This window comes from Orcinus orca, chromosome 2, assembly GCF_937001465.1.
Source record: "Orcinus orca chromosome 2, mOrcOrc1.1, whole genome shotgun sequence".
In the NCBI taxonomy this organism is placed as follows: Eukaryota; Metazoa; Chordata; class Mammalia; order Artiodactyla; family Delphinidae; genus Orcinus; species Orcinus orca.
In genome coordinates this window covers 151,022,752-151,028,358 of record NC_064560.1, presented here as the reverse complement: position 1 = coordinate 151,028,358, position 5,607 = coordinate 151,022,752, and the positions used below count along the sequence as shown (strand labels likewise).

At 39.0% G+C, this 5,607-nt stretch overlaps 1 pseudogene; it reads right to left on the bottom strand.

The window, feature by feature from the left end:
• Window positions 1-200: 200 nt before the first annotated feature.
• Window positions 201-2,543, bottom strand: LOC125963680 (PRELI domain containing protein 3B-like; annotated as a pseudogene).
• Between the last annotated feature and the right edge of the window lie 3,064 nt (window positions 2,544-5,607).

Sequence of the window (5,607 nt, the reverse complement as noted above, 5' to 3'; positions counted from 1 at the left end):
GGCGCGTGGGCTCAGTAGCTGTGGCTCGCGGGCCCTAGGGCACAGGATCAAGTAGTATGTGGCGCCCAGGCTTAGTTGTTCTGTGGCATGTGGAATCTTCCCGGACTAGGGCTCGAACCCGTGTCTTTTGCATTGGCAGGCGGATTCTTAACCACTGCGCCACCAGGGAAGACCTGCATTTTTTTAAAAATAACAAATAAATATACTGTCAGCTTGTAGAGACCTGGGGAACTGGGTGTTGTTTATCAACTTTCATTATGATTTCTTCACAAATGCTGCTGCCGCTGTTGGTGTCCTTATGCTCCCTCTTGCCGAAGCCGTCAATCCCTCAATTTCAGCATTTAATTTATGTATTACCCACTCCATTTGCTTCTCGGCCTTTATTAGCATTTGACGGTATCGTACTTGCCATCAGTCCTTCGAGGTTAACTGCTGAGACTGACTTCTTTCATGGTAATTATGGCTTCTTGAGTCAAAACAGTTTTTTCTGGGTCTTGAGGCAGTGGTTTGTATATGTCTCTCATCTACTGAAACCATATTTGTAGATGAAATATTAGTAGATTTAATTTCCATTGTTTTCTCTACGGGATCCACTACAGAATGTTCTTGCATATACGTTTTGGTTCTTGCTGTAACAATAAGAGATTTCACAATGGAAGGCCGTCCCCACTCTGTGCTGAGAAGTCTATGGCTGTGCAGTTTTCCAGAGGGATCTATGTGTCTGTCCAATGCATCGACTCCAAACACACTCGGATTCATAGGGTTTGGGTATTTCTGCATTGCAGCTGCTGTAACAGTTTCCCATGGGTGGTCAAAGACGTGCTCCGACGTCCAGATCTTCATGGTGCTGGCGGCCCGCGCGGTATCCGGGTGTCGCTAGGGCACAATGAAGCAAAGAAGCCACTCTTGCCCCCGCCCTGCCTCTCAGCCGCCAACTCTGCATTTTAAAACATACCATATTTCTTCTAACAAGTTTGGGTGTTCACAGCAAGAGGAATCCTAGGTTATCTTGTCCAAAATAATTGCTATATGATTACTTATTTAATGCCTGTCTTTACTGCTAGACTACAAGCTTCCTGGACAGGTTCTGAGTCACTACTGTTACATGCAATATCTAGCATAGTGTTCACATATAGTAGGTACTCAATGCATATTTGTAGAAAGAATGAATGAGTAAATGACTATCTAAATATTCATTCAACAAATGTTTATGAGAGCCTACATTGTACCAGAATAGAGTAAGCTTACCGATGATTATGTATTTGGTTAATATTTCTTGAGTTAGAGTGAGTAGCTAGCCATTTGGGAGGGAGGGAAACTGGATTTCTCCCTTACTCCTGGGGGATGGTGATATAAATTTTAGGTGGATTCAAGATTTAAAATGAAAACCAAAAATGTAACAGTACAACAAGAAAACACAGTAGAACATGTTTAGAATTTTGACACATAACCTAAAAGTAGTGACCTAACAATTTGATAAATTTTCATACATAAACTTTAAAACTTTTTGCATGGAAGAATACCTGGAACATAAACATAGAAATAAATAAGAATCTGGTGTTGTAGTGACTAGAATAACTTTGCAACCAACATGAAAAGTCAAAGGGCTAATTTTCTTCCATGTAAATATTTACAAATATACAAACTACAGCCCAGCAGCACATTAGCAAAGCGGGTTGTAGACTGGAAGGAGAAGTTCTCAGATAAAGATACATGGCTGGCTTATAAACATAGCAAAACATGTTCTGCAGCATCGAAATTCAAATTGAAACAACACTTGCCATTTTTAGGCTATCAGAAGGACAAATATAAAAAAGTTTGCTAATTCACACTGTTGGGGGAGTGTGGAAAAACAGATATTTTCTATGGGTATTTGGTTGAATTGTTATGATTTCTATAGATGGCAAATTGGTAATCTCTATCAAAAATTTAAAAGTTCATATTCTTTTGCCTCACAGTCCCATTTCCAGAATTTTATTTTACAGACATACTTTATAATATAGATATACTATGTAGATATAGATATAATTTAAGTATGCAAAGGAATGTTCAAAGATGTTCCAATTTCACTTCATTCCCTATATTTGCTATATATTTCTCCATAGCATTTATACTCTTCTAAGATGCTTTATGATCTATTTGTATGATCTATCTGTACAAACAGAATCATACCATTGGGTATGGTATGCTTCTGTTTGTATAAATGAAAATAAATGTAGTAAATATATATAAATACAAACATATGTATATGGACACATTTATACATATGTATGTATACATGCATAGATATGCACATATACTTCTGTGAGTGGATGAGTAGATAGGTAGATAGATAGCTACACTTATTTCTTTAAAGATCCTGATAACATGTGTGTTTGGACAGGGAGACTGGAGAAATAGGGGTCTGGGTTGGATAAAAACTTACTTTTAAAAATACACTTTACGGGCTTCACTGGTGGCGCAGTGGTTGAGAGTCCACCTGCCGATGCAGGGGACGCGGGTTCGTGCCCCGGTCTGCGAAGATCCCACATGCTGCGGAGCGGCTGAGCCTGTGAGCTATAGCCGCTGAGCCTGTGCGTCCAGATCCTGTTTCCCACAACGGGAGAGGACACAACAGTGAGAGGCCCGTGTACTGCTAAAAAAAAAAAAAAAAAAAAAAAAAAAAAAAAAAAAAAAAAAAATTCTGTATGTATAACAACATTGTTAATCAACTGTACTCCAATATAAAATAAAAAGTTAAAAAATATACTTTATGTATCTGTGTTTTGCTTTAGAGTATACAATTAATTAAAATATCAACATCTGTTGAAATGAATATATATGTATAAGTTCTGAAATTGAAGATAGCTCAAGGGAGATGTATGTCTTTAAATGACAAATTATGGATGTAGAATCACAAATAATTGTGAGAATAACTTAAGGAAGAAAATAGGAGATATCTGAATAATGATGTCTTAACATGCAGTCATTCCAATGTGCTTAAATTCAAAAATAATATCTATACTCTGTCCCATTAGAATGTGTCAGTCTTATAAGTATTACTTTTATTTTTTTCCAAAAGAAAATATTAATAGGGGTTATCTGGGCTAGGAGATTATAGCACATTTCTTCTCCTTTGTATTTTATTGTATTTAAGAAAGGAAAAAAAGAAAGAAAGACAGAAAGAAGGAAAAGAAAGAAAGAGAACTCAGTATGTATTATATTAGGGTGAAATATGTTTTAAAAGAAGAATTTAAAAGCCAAATACAGAAGAGTAATAGGAATCTGTAAGAAGAGTATAGGATTAAGCTAAAAGCTCTTTACAAACATTGGGTTAAAATGGACTTTTAAAACTGTATGCTCAGCTTTTTTTTTTTTTTTTTTTTTCGCGGTCCTCTCACTGTGTGGCCTCTCCCGTTGCGGAGCACAGGCTCCGGACGCACAGGCTCAGCGGCCATGGCTCACGGGCCCAGCCGCTCCGCGGCATGTGGGATCTTCCTGGACCGGGGCACAAACACGTGTCCCCTGCATCGGCAGGCGGACCCTCAACCACTGCGCCACCAGGGAAGCCCAAAACTGTATGCTCAGCTTTTTTATTGAAAAAGAAATTGATAATACCATCGGTGGAGATAGACGGTGCTACATTATCTTAAGACTGAGCAGGAAGTACAGCTTCTCAACTCCAGTTTTGTAATATCTCCATCAAGAAGAATAACTTTCAAGACCAGAAAAAACATTAAGAACTACTTGAATATCAAGATAGTTTAAGAGATTGTTACTGTTCAAGTGTAACTAATTGCTTCTTGTTTGTCTTTTCTTCCCCCCACTTTTAAATGAGTTCACTTCTTTTGGCCCAGAGGATTATATATCAGAGTATTGAAAATATTTATGGAATTGATCTCAGAACCATTGTAATCTTCTAAAAATTACGGAGACCAATTGGGAAAGGTCTGAGAAGGCTATAGGTGGGAAATGTTTGATTAGCTTTGGAGAGGCACATGGATTTTGGAAACTACACATCTATGACTGATATAAATTCCAGGCAAACTGTAGAAGCTTGACATTGGACCCTTCACAATCAGGCTTTAAGTTAAAATACCCTTTCAGTCATCTATCACTAGGTCTTTTGTGCATCCTCCTCTCTAGTTACACAAGATTGTTCATCCTCTCCAAGCTTTTTCCAACTCCATTCTTGGGCTCAAACTCCTCCTCTCACTATGCATTCTCTTCCATCAAGTGCCGCCTGTAAAAACCCCACTCTTCACTTAAGGTCTACTTCAAAGGCCCCTCAAATGAACCTCAGGCTGGAATGAATCTCTTTCTTCTTTGCTCCTTTTGTGTTCTATGAGCAACATGTATCATCTAATGCAATTGTCCTACTAACTTAGTTGTATACATATCATTGAGTTGTAAAAGTTGAAACTGAAAACAAAAAAGTTGAAACTGGAAAGAAGGGCTCTGAGATAATCCTATTTTCCTCACTCTATTTGTTTTGAGGGCAGGATCAAGTCATATCTGGTTTTTAAATCTCTGGCTTGACTCCTTCCTTTATCATCTTGTTTTCGACCAAAAACAATCAAAAACAAAAAACAACAAAGAAGAGTTCCTGTGTAAAGTTTCCCGCATTATTGCACCCTGTGGTACATTTTATAGATCTAGTTAAAGCTTTGATATCAGAGCCATGTACAATTTTAGGTTTATCTAAAGACATTATAAATAACCATGTGGATTTTAGGGACATTTTTCAGATTATTAGATGGCATTTGGTTTTCACTAGTTATTTTATTACCAAATCATCTGGTCAAAGCAACATATATTGGGCATTTACTTGCTTCTTACTTTAAACTTAACTAACTACATTTAAATATTAAATTAAACACACTAAGTCGTGTCATTCTTCTGGAATGGTGTAGGTGTATTTCTAGGAGCAGTGTGTCAATTTAAAAAAGTTTGAAAACGTATTTTGTCTCACAAAACGGGAACTCCTACCGTTGACTCCTAGTTATTACAGTTGATTTTAAGTTATTTTATAAGTTTACCCCAGTAGGTGTCAGTACTGAGTTAAGGCAAAAATCCTTTTTCCAAGTGTAAAATTTGAATTAAATCAATGTAAAAGGTTCAGACGATGATGAAGAGACGGTATAATAGTGACATCATTTATTTCTAGAGGGTTCAAAACTCATTTCTGGGGGTTCAAAAGAGACGGGGTCTCGCTATGTTGCCCAGGCTGGAGTGCAGTGGCTATTCACAGGCGCGATCCCACTACTGATCAGCACGGGAGTTTTGACCTGCTCCGTTTCCGACCTGGGCCGGTTCACCCCTCCTTAGGCAACCTGGTGGTCCCCCGCTCCCGGGAGGTCACCATATTGATGCCGAACTTAGTGCGGACACCCGATCGGCATAGCGCACTACAGCCCAGAACTCCTGGACTCAAGCGATCCTCCTGCCTCAGCCTCCCGAGTAGCTGGGACTACAGGCACGCGCCACCGCGCCCGGCGGGGAGAACCAACGAAAGAGAAAACTAGAGGCTGAGGTGTGGTGACGTCATCAGCTGTGCCCGCCTAGATTATTTCCAAGCTTCCTCTTCACACCAGCGTAACAGCGTAGCCACACTGCGCACGCGTCCTT